We start from the raw sequence: 18,659 nt of genomic DNA on the forward strand, positions 1-18,659 counted from the left end.
CGCTCAGCAAATACGATTGATTGATTGATTGATAGCTCTTCCTCTGATCTTTAGGATAAGGTATCACAGAAGCAGCAACCCTAGTGGAAAAGATCTTCCTAGCAGATCAATGCATCTGCCTTGCTGGTATGACCACTCTGAAAATGAAGCACTCACAAAACAAAGTCCACTAACCCCAAAGGCGTCTCAGGGTCGCTCCTGGAGAGTTTCCAGTACTCTACCAGTCTCGGCTATGGGAGGGAGAGTCAAGCAGAGGCATACCCATTCCATCCCTAGCTTGGGCAGTGGCTAGCAAATGCAAGGCAATCTGCTACAATTCAAAAGTCATCCACGCTGGGCAGCAGCAGCCTGGGAGAGAGTCGAGGGTGGAGACTCGAGTTTACCGTGAGGAAGGCAGCAGTGGTAAACCAATTCCGGGTTTTTACATAGAAAACTCTATGGATACACTACCAGAACGATTGCAGATGGAGAGCGGGGCATTCTGGGAGAGATGTGTCCATGGTGTCACCATGGGTCGGAAATGATTTGATGGCATAAGACAAGATAACCCCAAAGGGAGCAAAACAATCTAACTTCCCTCCCCACATTGTCAAAGCATTGCCTGTGTTTAGCCTCAGCAGCCAGCACTTACACAGGTTAACTTGGAAATCATACTGCTGCAATGGTCTCACTGGCTTTGGTGGATGATAGGAGAAGGAGCTGCTCTCCTCAGGGCTGACTGTGGTGAAGCAAATGACTCTGACCAGAGACAGTGACAAAACTTAAACTAGAATAAATTGGGGAAGCATTTACTGTTTGACCTCTGGGGACAGTTTGCCATTTTCAGAGAGAACAAACATGATCTCTGCTGGAAAAAGTCTAAACAAACAGCCAGAATAGCAGCTTCAATCCTTCTGGAAAAAAGATTAGTGGCTTCGAGTGTCCTCAGCAAATGACCATCAGCAAAGTCCATTTGGGGTTAATCTGGGGATCTGTCAAAGGCACCACATCCTAGAACATATATCTTTTCTGCAACTATTTTTATTTGAGGTTCCTTAGAACCTCAAGGAAAAACCAAATCACTGGGAGAGAAAGGACCTCAAGAGGTCAACTAGTCCGTTCTCCTGTCTCCAGGGCAGGGCTTGATTTTAAGCCATCTCTCCTCTTCTTAAAGACCTCTAGGAAAGAGGATGGCATGATGCATATAGGACTAGTAAGGAAGATAGAGCTTGGAATCACAGCCGCAGTCCCTGATTCTTTTTTATTAGGTCTCTGCAGGAAAACAGGGCTAAGTTCCCTGCTTGATTACAGGACTACCTTAGTGCTAAAGTAGTGGCACACGTGTGTGTGTGTGTGTGTGTGTGTGTGTGTGTGTGTGTGTGTTTGTAGAGGTGTTCTTCAGATTCATAGAGATACTTTATCCATGTGTGCCCATTTGACCACAAAGACAGTTGTGGTTGAAAGGGCAAAGTGTCACTGGGGACCCATTTCACACTGTGCATAATAATAAATAATAATAATAATAATGGCATTTGTTAAGTGCTTACTATGTGCAAAGCACTGTTCTAAGCGCTGGGGGGTACAAGGTGATCAGGTAGTCCCACGTGGGGCTCATAGTCTTAATCCTCATTTTACAGATGAGGGAACTGAGGCTCAGAGAAGTTAAGTGACTTGCCCAAGGTCACACAGCAGACACGTGGCGGAGTCAGGATTAGAAGCCATGACCTCTGACTCCCAAAGCCAGGCTCTTTCCCCTGAGCCACGCTGATTGTGCTGTGCTGTGCTTGCCCCTAGCCAGGCCTGGTATGGCTTTTAAGTATATGTCCTGGTATCACTATCTTTCCAAAGTCTTGGCTTTAAAAGAGCCATTCCACTGCCACTTGCTGCATGGCTACATCTTCTGCTACTGAGGTTTTGTTGGGTCACGGTTTTCAAGCATTTCTTCTGTTGCTTCTCCTCACATCTGGGTAGCCATTCTCCTCAGAGGACCCTTTCCATGAAGAGGGTTGAACATGTTTTGCCATAAAAGAAACCCTAATGCATTTTTAAGGAACAAATGTCCAGGGGCCAACACAGATTTTTCCATCTTGAGAGGAGAATGGGACAGAGAAGCCATCAGCAACCTTTGACTTTTGATTAGAGCTCTTTTTATTTGCAGCACTTGTTGCAGGACCAAACAATCCAGTATAAAAGAAATCCCGTCTCCAGAGAGCTTGTTAGGGATGAAGGAAATGGCGGAACCTCATTACAGTAAAGCAGGCTGATGGGTTTGGGTAATGGAGTGTCGAGGAGAGTGCATTAAAAAGTCCGCCTTCAGTCAGGCTCTCCTGCATTAGGGAAACTTCACGCACTAGCCTCTCTCCTGGACTACTTAATTAGCCCATCCTGGGTACATTTCCTGAATGAATTAAATTGTAAGTGCTATTCCTCTTACAAAATTGTAGGCCATCCAGTGTGTTATATGAAAATGCTAATGAAACATTACTTTTCATAGAAAGGCAGAAAAATCATGTGTAAACAGCATATGCTGCTCCACGTCTACATCGGAAAAGGCCCCTTGCCTATTTGTCCACTATTGGGAATACAGATAAAAATAAGGTGACTGGATTTCAGGAAGCTCAAAGTGGGAGGGAGGGCAGGACCAAAAAGGTAGGAAAAGAATAGGGAGGAAAGAGAGACAGAGAGAGATGTCGAGAGAAAGAGACCCACATAAGGACTAAGAGAGAAAGACGTAGACGCAGATAGTTGGGGACAGTGGAAAGACCAAGAGAATGGGATGGGGTGGAGGGCAAGGACACCTGAAATAATAATAATGATGATAATAATAATAACTATGGTGTTTATTAAGTACTTACTACATAAGTAGTACGTGCCCAGCACTGTAATAATAATAATAATGATACAAATGATGGCATTTGTTAAGCACTTACTATGTGCAAAGCACTGTTCTAAGTGCTGGGGGGGATACAAGGTGATCAGGTTGTCCCACGTGGGGCTCACAGTTGTAATCCTCATTTTACAGATGAGGTAACAGGCTCAGAGAAGCAAAGCGACTTGTCCAAGGTCACACAGCAGACATGTGGTGGAGCCAGGATTTGAACCCATGACCTCTGACTCCAAAGCCCGTGCTCTTTCCACTGAGCCATGCTGCTTCTGAGTGCTGGGATAGATACAAGATAATCAGGTATGATATAGTTTCTGCACCATATGGGGCATACAATCTAAGTGGAAGGGAGTACGGCAGCTTAATCCCCATTTTACAGATGAGGAGCCTAAGGCACGGAGAATCAGTCAATCAATCAATTGTATTTATTGAGCGCTTACTGTGTGCAGAGCACTGTACTAAGCGCTTGGGAAGTACAAGTCGGCAACACATAGAGACAGTCCCTACCCAACAGCGGGTCTAAGGTCACACAGCAAAGAAGTGGCAGAGCTGGGATTAGAACCCAGGTCCTCTGACTCCCAGGCCCATGGTCCTCTGACTCCCAGGCTCATGGTCCATCCACTAGACCAAGCTGCTTACCTGAATAGTATTAACTGAGCACCTACTGGGCACAAAGCAATATACTAAGCACTAGGGAGAGTATAATCAAATTAATAGACACAGTCCCTGCCCTTGGGGAGTGAAGCAGGGGAGAAGGACACAAAAATAAAATGCAATTAGGAGGAAAAAAGCAAAGCGGGCATGAATACAAATGACTGCTCAGGTAATGGGGTATGAATAAAAGTACTCTGGGAAGTTCAGAGTGCTCTAATGATTAGATGGTGTAGAAGCAGCAAGAGGAGAGCCCCTCAAGGGTCACCAACAGTCTCCTTCTTGCCAAATCCAACAGCCTCTACTCTTTCCTAATCCTTCTTGACTTCTCAGCTACCTTCGATACTGTGGGCCACCCACTTCTCCAGGAAACATCTAACCTTGGTTTCACTGACACCGTCCACTCCTGGTTCCCCTCCTATCTCTTTGGCCGCTCATTCTCAGTCTCTTTTCCAGGCTCCTCCTCTGCCTTCCACCTCCTAAATGTGGGAGTCCCTCAAGGTTGAGTTCTGGGTCACCTTCTATTCTCCATCCACACCCACTCCCTCAGAGTATTCATTCACTCCCATGCTTCAACTACCATCTCTATGCAGATGATTCCCAAATCCCCCTCTCCAGCGTGATCTGTCTCCTTCTCTGTAGTCTCATATTTCCTCCTGCCTTCAGGACATCTCTACTTGGATATCCCACTGACACTTCAAACTGAACATATCCAAAAGAGAACTCCTCATCTTCCCACCCTAACTCTGTCCTCCCTGTGACTTTTCCATCACTGTAGACAGTACCATTCATTCATTCATTCAATCGTATTTATTGAGTGCTTACTGTGTACTGTACTAAGCACTTGGGAAGTACAAGTTGGCAACATATAGAGAAGGTCCCTACCCAACAGTGGGCTCACAGTCTAGAAGGGGGAGACAGAGAACAAAACAAAAGATATTAACAAAATGAATAGAATAAATATGGCAAATAAAATAAATAAATAGAGTAATAAAAACGTACAAACATATATACATATGTACAGGTGCTGTGGGGAGGGGAAGGAGGTAAGGCGGGGGATGGAGAGGGGGAGGAGGGGGAGAGAAAGGAGGGGGCTCAGTCTGGGAAGGCCTCCTGGAGGAGGTGAGCTCTCAGTAGGGCTTTGAAGGGAGGAAGAGAGCTAGCTTGGTGGATGTGCAGAGGGAGGGCATTCTAGGCCAGGGGGATGATGTGGGCCAGGAGTCGACGGTGGGACAGGCGAGAACCAGGCACGGTGAGGAGATTAGCGGCAGAGGAGCGGAGGGTGCGGGCTGGGCTGTAGAAGGAGAGAAAAGAGATGAGGTAGGAGGGGGTGAGGTGATGGAGAGCCTTGCGGGTGAGGAGTTTTTGCCTGATGCATAGGTTGATTGGTAGCCACTGGAGATTTTTGAGGAGGGGAGTAACATGCCCAGAGCATTTCTGGACAAAGACAAACCGGGCAGCGGTGTGAAGTATGGATTGAAGTGGGGAGAGACAGGAGGATCGGAGATCAGAGAGGAAGCTGATACAGTAATCCAGACGGGATAGGATGAGAGCTTGAATGAGCAGGGTAGCGGTTTGGATGGAGAGGAAAGGGCGGATCTTGGCAGTGTTGCAGAGCTGAGACCGGCAGGTTTTGGTGACAGCTTGGATGTGAGGGGTGAACGAGAGAGCGGAGTCGAGGATGACACCAAGTTTGCGGGCTTGCGAGACGGGAAGGATGGTAGTGCCGTCAATAGTGATGGGAAAGTCAGGGAGAGGGCAGGGTTTGGGAGGGAAGACAAGGAGTTCAGTCTTGGACATGTTGAGTTTTAGGTGGCGGGCAGACATCCAGATGGAGATGTCCTGAAGGCAGGAGGAGATGCGAGCCTGGAGGGAGGGAGAAAGAGCAGGGGCAGAGATGTAGATTTGGGTGTCATCAACGTAGAGATGATAGTTGAAGCCGTGGGAGTGAATGAGGTCACCAAGGGAGTGAGTGTAGATCGAGAACAGAAGGGGACCAAGAACTGAACCTTGAGGAACCCATACAGTAAGGGGATGGGAGGGGGAGGAGGAGCCTGCAAAAGAGACTGAGAATGAACGGCCAGAGAGATAAGAGAAGAACCAGGAGAGGACGAAGTCTGTGAAGCCAAGGTTGGATAGTGTGTTGAGGAGAAGGGGGTGGTCCACAGTGTCGAAGGCAGCTGAGAGGTCGAGGAGGATTAGTACCACCATCCACCCTGTCTTACAAGCCTGCAGCCCTGGCATTTTCCTTGATTCATCTTTCTCGTTCAACCCACGTCCTCGGGCTGTCACCAAATCCTTCACACTGCTGCATGGATCATTTTAAAAAAAGGTTCAGTACACATTTCCCCACTCCTCACAAACCTCCAGTGGTTGCCCATCCACCTCTACATCCAACAGAAACTCCTTACCGTTGGCTTTAAAGCACTCACTCTCCTTTCATCTCCTGTGATAATAATAATGATGGTAGTGGTTAAGCACTTACTATGTGCCAGGAATGAGGAATCTGAGGCAGCCAAAGCCAGTCTGGTGCCTAGATTTCCCCGAAAGGTGCTCTGCAGCATGAAGCCGACAGTGGAGGAAGTGTACAGGAACCCATACAAATACAGAAAAACACACACAAACATATGCACATACAGACAAAACTCACCCAGCTGCTACTATCTCCTCTAGTAACAGACTGACACTGCTCAGGCCATGGAAACAGGCACCAGCAATGGAGAGGGAAAATAATGGCTGAGATGCAACTTTCCCCATTGCTTCCCTGATGCCCACCATATTCTTTGGAGCTCTTGATTCTTAGGCCATTTCCATCGTGGTGAAAATGACCTCGGCAGTAGAAGTCAGTCACAAATCTGGGGGGTAAGAGGTCGGGAGAAAGGACCCTCTGCTGCTCTGTGGTTTTCTGTTGTGCTGTACAGGCTTGGTTCCCAGAGCTAGAAAGGTGATTTTCTAATTTTAAAATAAGTCTCCCAGTTTCCTCAACTCACCATCACTTCCAAGCTCTCTTGGGACATGGTGACCCTGAAATTACTGTGATTATAGTGAAATGCATATTGGCAAAGACTTCAGTAGTTTTCATGGACAACGTAAAAAGCAAGTGTGGCCCCAGCAGTATCTGCTCCTGAGGAAGGCATGCAGAATTAACCCCAAGCCAGCTATCTCGTAATATATACTCTAGGGTGAACAGGCAAGAGAATATGAATGGCTCAGTGACCTCATCAGGCGGGTGGGGGTCAGGGTATATTTTAGGGAGGCTTTGAATTCGGAGAGGAATGTGGTTTGGCAGATTTGAGGGGAAGTGACTTCCACACTGAAGGAGGTACCTGCATAATGGACTGGAGATGGGAGAGGTGGGAGTGAGGTAGAGCTAAGCGTTTAGTGTGGGAGAAGTGAAGAGTGTGAGCTGGCGAATAGTAATAGTAGCATTTTCTGAGCACCCACTTGACGCAGTGTTCTCTGTTAGGTGCTTGGTACGTACAGAATAAAGAAGTGACATATTCCCTCCCTATGAGGAGTGTACACTCTAGCGGGAAAGGTAGGAGACATCTGGAAAAGTAGGAAATAGGTACAGCGAAAATGTAAGGAAGCAATCAGATACAGGCAAATTGTAAGGAACAACATCAAGATCTTCATTCAGAGTTCATCAAGACCTTCAAGAAGCATTTGATACCATCAGGGAATGGGGGCTATGGCAACTACTGAAAATGTTTGGCTCCTGAAAAGTTTATCAGGATTTATTTATTTGTCTATTTTAGTCTTATTAAAAGCACATCTCTTCCAAGAGGCCTTTACCGACTAAACCCTCATTACTCTTCTCTTATTCCCTTTGTTGTCTCCTTTTGCACCCTTTATTCACTTACATCCCTCAGCCCCACGGCACCTATGTATATATCCGTAATTTATTTATATCATGCCTGTCTCCCCCTCTAGAATGTAAGTTCATTTTGAGCAAGAAACATGTCTACTAATTCTGTTATACCGTTCTCTCCCAAGCACGTAGCACAGTGCTCTGCACACAGAAAATGCTTAATAAATAGGATTGATTGATTGATTTTTAAGATTACTCCACAGTGACATAACAACCCTTGTCAGAGTTGGAAGAACTTTGTTGGATTCTTTCCCCATCCCCTGTGGAATTAAGTAGGCTCAGTCCTGTGCAATGTATTATAATTATGGTATTTGTTAAGTGCTTATTATGTGCCAGGCACCGTACTAAGCGCTGGGGTGGATAGAAGCAATTCAGGCTGGACGCAGTCTCTGTCCCACTTGGGACTCACAGTCTCAATCCCCATTTTACAGATGAAGTAACTGAGGCACAGAGAAATGAAGTGACTTGCCCAAGGTCACACAGCAGACAAGTGGTAGAGTCAGGATTAGAATCCATGATCTGACTCCCAGGCCCGTGGCTCTATCTACTATGCCATGAATGCTTGAGAACACAGTAAGGAATCTGAAAACTGAGATTAGAATAAAATTCTGATCCTCTGGGAAACTCAACAGGTGGAGAACATTATCAAAAGTCCTTGAATAACTCATCCTGGAACTTCGATGCTGACGACTGCACTTTCAAGCGCATACCCAAGACAACATGCAGATGACCATGAACTGCATCTTAGAATCACTGAAATGCTGTGATTTGGAGAGCAGAACCCATGGAAAAGCAAGAGGATCTGGATCAACAAATGATAATTGTGGTATTTCTTAAGAGGTATTATGTTAGATAATCATCTGGTCAGATACAGCCCATGTCCCAGATGGGGTTCACAGCCTACAGGGGAAGGAGAACAGGCATTGAATCCCCATTTTACAGATGAGAAAACTGAGGCCCAGAGAAGGTAAGTGACTTGCCCAAAGTCACATAGCAGACAAGTGGCAGAATCAGGATTAGAACCCAGGTCTCCTGACTCCCAGACCGTGCTCTTTCTGCCAGGCCACTTGGGAGCCTGAATGAGGGAGGGGAAGGAAAGAGAAGCATCTGGATGCATCTGGGCAGCTGAAGGATCATAGAGGAAGAGAGATGCTGTTGCTCACTAAGCCATAAGAGCAGAAATAGCTGACAGCTGGTTACTCCTCAACCCCTCTACACCGGCTGGGCTCAGCCCTGTGGTGCCAGAGGGGCATCTGAATGCCCAGCTTTCCACCGAGCTCAAATAGCAAATAGTCAAAGGAGGGTTGCCATGTGACAGCACAATGGGGAGAGATGGAGGCCCCGCATGATGCATTTCCCCAGGCCAGGCAAATCAACAGGGTAGTGTTTTCATGCAGTAGGGAACCAATAGCTTGCCAGCCAGAAGGCTTGCATCAGGGTTGGTGGGAAGCAATCAACATTTTTGGTTGCGATTGAGATTGTGCCTAATCACACAATGAAAAGTGATAAATTAAGGGGAGACTTGGGAGAAGCATGTGCAACTGCTGCACTGCCTCACATCTATTTAGGAGGCATTTCACCTACTAGAGTCAGGCCAGTTGGCAGGGGAGGCCAGGAAGAGATGGAAAGCTGCTTAGCCCAGTGCTACACATCTAGGCTCAATACTTCGGGTATTGCTCAATCTCTGCCCAGTGCCATACAAGGCAGGAAAACTCTTGAGGTGATAGTCGATTACGTGAACAAAGGGAACTCTGTAAGCAGTCTCAGGTAAAAAAGAATTTCAGATACTTTGAGCTGGAAGTGAACTTGGAAGGTAACCTGGACCAAGGCTTTAGAACCAGGGGTTCTAGAACTATGCAGGGTTCTTCCTGGAAGTGTTCTGCCTAGGCAAAAGACCCCTAAGGAAGCCATAATAATCAATCCATCACATTTGTTGAGCATGTTCTTTTTGCAGAGCACTGTATTTAGTGCTTGGGAGAGTACCATACAGCAGATTTGGTGGTGATGTTCCCTACCCAAAAGGATCAGTGTGGCCTTAATGTGGGAGGCTTCTTGGAGGAGATGTGATTTTAAATAAATGAGTTTGAATCTGCAACCTTGTAATCTGGGCACTGGTCTCCCAGGTAACAGCTGTTAGCATCATCAACAGGCATTTAAGAGCCCACATGTCCATGGTGCTGTAATGGGGGCTGAATCAATCAATTGCATTTATTGAGCACTTTGTGCAGAGCACTGTACAATATGACAGGTTTGGTAAACATGTTCCTGGCCCACAAGGAACTTTCAGACTAGAGGGGGAGATGGCTATTAAAATAAATTACAGATATTTACTTTAAGTGCTGTGGGTGGGGTGAATGTCAACTGCCTAAAAGGGTACAAATTAAAGTGCTGGGGAAATGCAGGAGGGACAGGGAGTAGGAGATACGAGGGCTTAGCCGGAGCAGGCCTCTTGGAGGAGTTGTGATTTTATTAAGGCTTTGCACGTGGGGAGAGTGATAGTCTGTCAGATTTGAAGGGTGAGGAGGTTCCAGGCCAGAGGGAGGGGATTGGTGGTGAGATAGAGGAGACTGAGGTACAGTGAGTAGGTTGGCACTAGAGGAGCAATGTGAGTCTCCTGGGCTGTAGTAATAATAATAATAATAATGGCATTTATTAAGTGCTTACTATGTGCAAACACTGTTCTAAGCACTGGAGAGGTTACAAGGTGATCAGGTTCTCCCACGGGGGGCTCACAGACTTCATCCCCATTTGACAGATGAGGGAACTGGGGCACAGAGAAGTGAAGAGACTTGCCCAAAGTCACCCAGCTGACAACTGGCGGAGCCGGGGTTTGAGCCTATGACCTCTGACTTCAAAGCCCAGGCTCTTTCCATTGAGCCACGCTGTAGTAGGAAATCAGTGAGGTAAGTTAGGAGCAGGGAAGGTGATTTAGTGTTTTAAAGCAAATGGTAAGAAGATTCTGTCTGATGCAGAGGTGGTTGGGCAACCACTGGAGGTTCTTGAGGAGTAGGGAAATATGTACTGAACAGTTTTGTAGAAAAATCATCTGGGCAGTGTAGTGAAGCATGGACTGGAGTGGGGAGAAACAAGAGGTAGGGAGGTCAGCAAGGTGGCTGATGTGGTGGTCAAGGTGGGGATGAAGATAAGTGCTTGGAGCAGCATAGTAAAAGTTTGGATGGAGAGGAATGGGCAGATTTTAGTGATGTGGTAAAGGTTGAACTGACAGGATCTGGATACAGATTGACTATGTGAGTTGAAAGAGAGATGAGTCATGGGTAGAGCCAAGGTTATGAGCTTGTGAGATAGGGAGGAAGGTGGTGCTGTCTTCAGTGGTGGGAAAGTCACAGGGAGGACGGGGTTTTGATGGGAAGATGAGGAGCTCTGTTTTGAACATGTTAAGTTTGAGGTGTTTGAGGGTTAAGTAGAGATGTCCTGAAGGCAGGAAGAAATGCGAGACTGCAGAGAAAGAGAATGATCAGGGCTAGAAGGGTGATTTGGGAATCATCCTCATAGAGCCTGTTGTTGCGGCCACAGGAGCATATGTGTTCTCCAAGGGAATGGGCTTAGATGGAGAATAGTACATGCAGTGAGCACTCAATATATATGGCTGAATGAATAAATGACCCAGAACAGAGCCTCAAAGGACTCCCACAGTTCGGGGGTGAGAGGCAGAGGACGAGCCTAAGAAAGAGCCTGAAAATCAGCAGTCAAAGAGACAGGAGAACCAGAAGAGACTAGCGTCACTGAAGCCAAGGTTAGATAATTTTTCCTGGTGAAGGGGGTGGTCAAAAGAGTTGAAGGCAGCGTCAAGGGGGATTAGGATGGAGTGGAGGCCGTCAGATTTGGCAAGAAGAAGGTTATTGGTGATCTTTGAGAGGGCAGTTTCTGTGAAGTGAAGGAGGCGGAAGCCAGATTGGAAGGGGTCAAGGAGAGAATTGGAGGAGAGGAAATGGAGGCAGTGGATGTAGACAACTCACTCAAGGAATTAATCAACCAGACATGATCCCTGATTTCTAGGGATTTTCAGTGATGAGGAACTAAGAGCGTCTCACCCAGAAAGTGGCAAATCTGAGATTAGATCTCAGGTTTCCAGACCCCATTTTTCCCAACACTAATTATTAGACCTACAGACCACAGGGTGAAATCACCTTGGGAATATTTTCAAGTGACCACTGGGAGTCTGGACCAATTTTCAGTTTGTCCAGAAATAGAGTGGCAGGTGTCATGTCTCATCAAAGGCTCGGTTGTTTCCCTAATCCTTCCCTGAGCAGAGAGGGGGCAGAGGGGCTTTCTGACATTTGTTCCCCTACCTACCCTAATAAGACGGCAACTTGGTTGGGGCAAAAGCATCAGAAGGCTGCAGGATTGACCCTGGCACTAGCCTGCTCACCAGCATCATTGCTGTAACATTGAAAGTGTGATTTGGAGAAAACTGCTTTGGCCAGATTCTTTTGCCTAGCCTTCCTTTGAGGCCAGGCCCAAACACCCCAGTTCTGAAGCAAAATGAGACATGTGGTGAGACTGTACCTATGATTAACCAGGAGACATTTTCCCGCTTCCATTACTTGCCTTAATTCAAAAGCATTTTAACTATTAGCTGAGTTCCTGTCTGTGTCACCACACTCAATTATTCACAGCAATGGGCCCAGACATTGACAGACTACACGGGCATTAATGCAGTTTAGGACTGAGGGCGGCTGGTTCTCTGATAATTTATTGCAGCCGATTTATGCAGACCAACAGAAATTCAGGGACTTGACTTACAATAAATGGACAATACCTAATCCATCACCACCTGAAATATAAACTGGATAACTGAGTTCTCAAGTGTCCATTGGATTAAAGGTGCCAGATGGGTTTGCCTGAAGAACCCTCTTGCATGCAGGAAATAAATGCCTTGTTGCTCCTAACCTCGAACTGGAGAATACACCACCAGAGCCAGAGCTGAGGCAAGGGCTGGAAACAACAGGAACTCTGATGGCAGGCGAGTAACGTCTGTGAATGCCTTTGGCACTGTATTTCCCCCACTGAGCAGAGAGCCTTTAAAAAGATTCTGAGGCAGTCATCTTTATTGCATCTTTTTCTGAGGCGCTCAAAGAACTTTGTGGATGTAGGATCACAAAAACAACATGGCTAGGCAATAGCTCCAGGCCATCCAATTTGACTACACTTCAGGAAGAAAAAGACAAACTAAACCAATCCCCACAGAAAGACATCCTCCAGATCAAGGACTAATGATCACCTACCCTACTCTATTAAATTTCCAATGAGGAAAATTTCCCATTCTCTTCAGGTCTGCGGGTCCAGGGATGATCTGTGTCGTGATCAATCCTCACCATAACCCTGGGAGAAAGGCAGGAAGTCCAACCTGCTATTTCCATTTTAAGGAAAATGGGATTGATGATCAGTATCAATAATATTTATTGAGTGTTGACTTTTTGAAGAGCACTGCACCATAGTGCTTGGGAAACATACACAAAAGTGAAAGATGCACTCCCTGCCCTTGAGGATATAATGGAAATAAGGGGAGAGTAATCAGGGAGTTCCTCCTGGAGGATGTGACTTTTGGTGGGTATTGAAGGAGGGGAGGGAGGTGGTTTAGTGAAGCTGAGTGGGGAAAATGTTCCAGCCCTGGGAAAAAAACATGAGCAAGAAGACAGAGGCAAGAGAGTTAAGAGCAACGTTCATTTAAAACGTTTGCTTTGAGGAACAGAAGAAGAATGCCCAGGAGATAAAAGGGAGCCAGTTAGTAGAGAGACTTGAAGCTGATAGTCAGAAGGCTGGTTTTGAAGGAAGCAATAAGGAGCCATAGGGAAGGGGAATGGTGTGCTCCAATCTGCATTTAAAAACACAATATGCACAGCTATATCGACTGAAGAAGGGGAAGCTAGAGTCCGGGGGCTAGTGAAGAGGCTGTTAGAGTACTCCGTGGAGGATGATGACAGTGATAATAATAATAATAATAATGGCATTTATTAAGCACGTACTGTGTGCAAAGCACTGTTCAAAGCGCTGGGGAGGTTACAAGGTGGTCAGATTGTCCCACGTGGGGCTCACAGTCTTAATCCCCATTTTACAGATGAGGTAACTGAGGCACAGAGAAGTTAAGTGACTTGCCCAAACTCACACAGCTGACAATTGGCGGAGCCGGAATTCAAACCCATGACCTCTGACTCCAGAGTAGGTAACAGGGTGGTAATTGTAAGGGCAGAGAGGAAGAGGCAGATATTAATTGAGGCACACAGAGGTGGTCACTAGTGCCAAAAGGCATCCAACAAATCAGGGGACTGACCCAGATCTTTATAGACCACATCCAGCCCCTTCCGCACCTGCCTTCTTCCTAGTGACTTGGGGTCATTTGGACAAAATACAGTGCTCCTCGGTAATGGGCGACTCATCAGTGAATCCTCCTGTTTTGCCCCTTCATGAGTTCCCAACTATCAATCAATGGTATTCATTAAGGGTTTACTGTGTGCAGAGTACTGGACCAAGAAAGCGCTTGGGAACATACAACAGAGCTGGTAGATGTGATCCTGGTCCACAAGGAGCTGAGAGTCTAGATGGGGAGAGTGGCATGAAAATATGAAAATAAATTACATATAAGAGAAATGGCAGAGTATAAGGATATGTACATAAGTGCCGCAGGGCTGAGGGTGGGGTGAATACCAAGTGCTTCTAAGGGATACAGAGCAGAGTACATGGCAGTCAGTGGGTAGGATGGGTATGGGAAATGAGGACTTAGTCAAGGAAGGCCTCTTGGAGGAGATATGATTTTTAGGAGGGCTTTCAAAGTGGGGAGAGTGGTGGTCTATCGGATATGATGGGGGAGAATTGCTCCTCCTGGCTGCAACAGAGACCTACAGTACCTTCCCCCACCAGAGCATGTGTAGAGGAGGAGGGGAAAGTCCAGGCTAGGTCCTTGGGGAACAAGGGAACCCCCAAGTTCCTCGTCTGCCTCACTAAGCAGGTGGCCTACTGAGCCATCTGCAGCATGCATCAAAGGGTCCCCCCAGACCCTTCCACAAATCAGAACCCAGTCAGAGGCTCAGCCTCACAGGTTTGTTCTACAGTCCTCAACTAGTCCTGACAAAAAACCCTCTCCTGCCTAGAATGGTGAAAGGAGCAGGTGTGTGCTCATCAGAATCTGCTGCCCACTGAGAGTTCTTCCTGCTCCTTTTGTCCCAGGGTGGAGATAGGACTCAGTCTCTTGATTCTCTTTCATCTCTTAATTTCTTCAATAATCAAATCCTGGCTTCTCATTAGAGGACCAATGGAGCTCTCATATGTTACACTGGGAAATTTCTTAATTTTGACTTAATTACCTACTCATGTGCACAATTACCTTGTACTGACTGATGCCAGTTTCCTCCTACCCACACTACCCCTCCCCCACTACAGAAGGGGTTTGGAGGTGGCTCCGGTCTATGTTGGTGGCAGCCAGAGACTTAACACAAGGATTGGAGAACCACTTTAAGAAAATGTAGGCCCCAGACTGACCACTGGAGAGATTTTGGTGTAGCGCCAGTGGCAAGAGAGTTTAATTGATTTTTCCTTTGAACCCAGTTTCCTTTCCTTGTCTCTCCATTTCAAACAGTACCCCTGTTCCCTGGGGAGGGTTTGAAACTTGTTTGAAAACTTGTTTTCTTCTTCCCTTATCTCTGAGGGCCATATCCTTCAATCCTAACCTCCCTCAGCAGTGACATCAGCTGCTTCCTTCCCTGCAGAACTCTGACATCACCACCGCTCCTTATCAGTGGTCATGTCTGCATAGGGCAAAACTAAACCAATGCTTGCTCTACCCTCCCCACCCCCAGAAGAAAATCTCAAACCATGCTGTTTCATAATGGGGCAAATAGGTCCTGTTCACTTTCTCCTCAAATCAAAAAGGGATTTGGAAATGGCATATGTTGTCCTAATATTTCAGAATCAGCCTAAAACCATTTGGTTCTGTCCAAGCAGATTTGTTGTTTTTTTCTTTTTTTTTTTTGACCACATAATTGTGTTCTCCTAAGTGCCTCCTGATTGGCCCCAGGAGGCTGCCTGATTGACATTATACAAATCTGTCTCTTCTCATCCTCCTTTCCCTCTTAAAAAAGGAAATGCAGCAAAACTTGAAACGTGCTTCTATTATTCTTTCCTTTTTCAGAAGGAAACTGCTTTCATCCGCTTTCCATTTAGGCATAGGGTTTCACAAACTGGCGTCTGTGTACCGTCGCAGGCACCACGCTTATTCAGGCCAACCCGCTGATTTAGAAACCCAAACAACGGGATGTGTACCTTTATGGTTACTTTAAAGACTGATTACGTCCTCAGAAATATTAGGCCTCTTGACCTTATTCTTTGTGTTTACAAATCCCTACCTTAGGAAGTTTTCCACCCCTAACTTCATATTCTATTGTCATCTCTGTATTCATTCAATCGTATCTATTGAAACTTACTGTGCAAAAAGAACTGTACTAAGCGCTTGGGAGAGTACAGTACAATAATTAACAGTCACATTTCCTGTATGTTCCCTTGCACAAGGGAAAACAGCCAAGAACCAAAAACCTCCACATAAATACGAGGCTCAAAGACAAAGCAAGGACCCCGCACACCAAGTGAAGTCACAGTTGTCTGTCACCAGCATTCAGTAGGTCAGGGATGACTTTCTCAAAGATTTTTGATGATTTAAATTGTCCACTGAGTTGGAAGAGCTTTCTGATAGATTGCAAATATATTCTGGTTCAGCTTCCAGCTCCCTTGTCACCTCCTCAAGAAGGGCAACATATATTAGGTTGAATAGAATTGGACCTACCACATAGCCCTACTTCACTCTGACAGTGACGGGGAAAGTGTCAAACAGGGTGACTTCAACTCTGACTAGTCTCTTGACACCTATTAAGCACTTAATAAATTCCATAATAATAATGACAATAATAATAGTAATAATAACTGACCATTCCACTGTGGAGAAGTCTAATCATCTTGGTGAACTTCTCAGGTCAACAAACTGACTTCAGCAATTCTCAAAGCTCATATCTGTTGATTTTTTTTTTTGGATGGTATTTGTTTAGTGCTTACTATGTGTCAAATACTGTTCTAAGTGGATTTAGACACAGTCCCTGTCTCACACAGGGCTCAAAGTCTTAATTCTTAATTTTATAGATAAGGTAACTGTCACCCCCCCTCCTCAAAATTCTCCAATGGTTGTCTATCCACCTCCGAATCAAACAAAAACTCCTCATCCATTGGCATTAAAGCACTCCGTCACCTCGCCCCCTCCTACCTCACCTCGCTTTTCTCCTTCTACAACCCAGTCCACACACTCCACTCTTCTGGTGTTAACCTTCTCACTGTGCCTTGATCTCCCCTGTCTCAACCACCGACCTGCCCAAGCCCTGCCCATTGGCCCAAGCCTGGGATGCCCTCCCTCCTCAAATCCTCCAGACAATTACTATCCCCATCTTCACAGCCTTACTGAAGGCACATCTCCTCCAAAAGGCCTTCCCATACTAAGCCCCATTTTTCCTCATCTCCCTCTCCCTTTTACATCACCCTGACTTGCTCCCTTTGCTCTTTCTCCCTCTCCCTGCCCCACAGCACTGTTGTATGTATCGGTAATTTTATTTATTTATATTGATGTCTGTTTATTTGTATTGATGTCCGTCTCCCTCCCTCTAGACTGTGAGCTTGTTGTGGGCGGGGACTGTCACTCTGTATTGCTGTATTGTACTTTCCCAACCGCTTAGTGCGGTGCTCTGCACACAGTAAGTGCTCAATAAATACGATTGAATGAAATGAATGAGAGTAACTGAAGCACAGAGAAGAAGTGACTTGCCCAAGGTCTCATAGAGACAAATGGCAGAGTTGGGATTAGAACCCAGGTCCTCTGACTCCCAGGCCTGTGCTCTTTCCACAGGTCATGCTGCTTCTCGATGATGATGTCAATGTTTTTGTAAGTTCTATAGAAACAACATTCAAGTCTTGGTGTTGCTCCCAATATGTTTCCTGTATCTGATGTGCTGCATTGATCACATCAGCAATGCTGCATTTTGGTCTGAAGTCACACTGTGATTTAGATAGTGTATGGTTGAGTATATCCTCAGTTGTCTGTCCAGAAGGATTCTGGCTAGAATGATACCAGTCATGAAAAATAGGGAGATTTCCCCATAGTTTTCATAGGCAGCTCTCTATCCTTTCTTCCTGAAGATGGTAATTATGACACCTTTGGAGTCTTGTGGCATTTTCTCAGCGATCCATATGTTGAGGAAAAGCTCAGGCAGGTTTCTGGGAATCAAGTCTCCTCCTTGCATGTTGATTTCTGAAGGATCAACTTCAGACCTGGGTGCATTTTTGGTTTTCATGGCTTTGACTGAGGAAGAGTTGGAGTTGAAGCCCCACCTTCACGTTTTGGCCAGTTTTCCATACTTTGAAGTGTCTCCTGCTCATGGTTGGAAGGCATGCTCAGGAGTTCACTAATAATAATGATGGCATTTGTTAAGCGCTTACTACGTGCCAAGCACTGTTCTAAGAGCTGGGGGGGGGATAGAAGGTAATCAGGTTGTCCCACATGGGGCTCACAGTCTTAATCCCCATTTCACAGATGAGGTAACAAAGGCCCAGAGAATTTAAGTGACTTGCCCAAAGTCTCACAGCAGACAAGTGGCAGAGCCGGGATTAGAACCCACGACCTCTGACTCCTAAGCCCGTGCTCTTTCCACTGAGCCATGCTGCTTCCCAAGGCATTAAGGCATCTTACCATCTGTGTAAGTGTTGAGGGTGGCTCCATCAGTACTTTTTAACGGTGCCATATTAATGTGCTTGAGGTTAGAAACTGAAGCACTACTAGCACTTTCTATCCCTGTCACTCATGTTCCTGCTAGGGCACAGAATGCTACAAGTAAGTAGGTGGGTAAAGGGGCAGCACATTGAAAAGTGCCCATGAAGATTTTTGGGTTTGTTTTTTATTTTACATGGAGAACCTATTTGGGTCTGAAGTGACCTTAGTATAATGCTGATGCTTTGCCATAGCATCATCACCTGGCAGGTAGGTGCCTTGGTTACCATGGTTACCACTGTGGTCACTGACACCCCTGTAAGCTAGCTGTTTTTCAAGATTCCTGCTGGGCCCGACCATTTGGCAGAACACCCTGGTTTGGTCAGACACCTTAACCGTTGATCAAAGAGCCCCAAAAGGCAGAACCCAACTCCCAGAACAGACCTCTTTCCACTAGACCAATAACACACAGGCCTCATGGACTTCATATTTCCAGGAGTAATTGTGCTATTCATTAC

The 18,659-nt window shown here is 46.1% G+C and overlaps 1 protein-coding gene and 1 non-coding gene across 2 annotated transcripts in view; one reads left to right on the forward strand and one right to left on the reverse strand.

The window, feature by feature from the left end:
• CX1H3orf20 (chromosome X1 C3orf20 homolog) overlaps positions 1-18,659 on the reverse strand; it is a 108,577-nt gene that overhangs the window by 9,720 nt on the left and 80,198 nt on the right. The gene's annotated exons all lie outside the window — the stretch shown is intronic.
• LOC119920592 lies at positions 181-318 on the forward strand. The gene has a single exon (XR_005448324.1). It is a non-coding gene; the product is annotated as a small nucleolar RNA SNORA7 (small nucleolar RNA).

This window comes from Tachyglossus aculeatus, chromosome X1 (assembly GCF_015852505.1).
Source record: "Tachyglossus aculeatus isolate mTacAcu1 chromosome X1, mTacAcu1.pri, whole genome shotgun sequence".
NCBI lineage: Eukaryota > Metazoa > Chordata > Mammalia > Monotremata > Tachyglossidae > Tachyglossus > Tachyglossus aculeatus.